Source organism: Brassica oleracea, chromosome C2 (assembly GCF_000695525.1).
Source record: "Brassica oleracea var. oleracea cultivar TO1000 chromosome C2, BOL, whole genome shotgun sequence".
NCBI classification, from domain to species: Eukaryota; Viridiplantae; Streptophyta; class Magnoliopsida; order Brassicales; family Brassicaceae; genus Brassica; species Brassica oleracea.
In genome coordinates, this window is record NC_027749.1 from 46505455 (window position 1) to 46505715 (window position 261).

The following is a 261-nucleotide window of genomic DNA, read 5'->3' on the forward strand; positions in this document are numbered from 1 at the left end:
GGGTTGTTTCTTTTCTTCTCTTGCTTTCCTTGGTGTAGGTGTGCGGAGTTAGTCTTTGGAGCTTTGGTCTCTTCTACTTAGAGCTTGTGGTTCTTCGCTGGCATGAACGTCTTGTATGTGCTTGTTTAGTTTGTGAGGTGCTTCTTACCTTTTAGCTGGTGGTTGTGATTCCGGTGCTTGAGGCATGTGTCTTCTTGTTTCGTGGTGACTCTGGTCTCCTGATGATTATTCTTTCTCGGACCTTTTTGGGTTTTTTGGGTT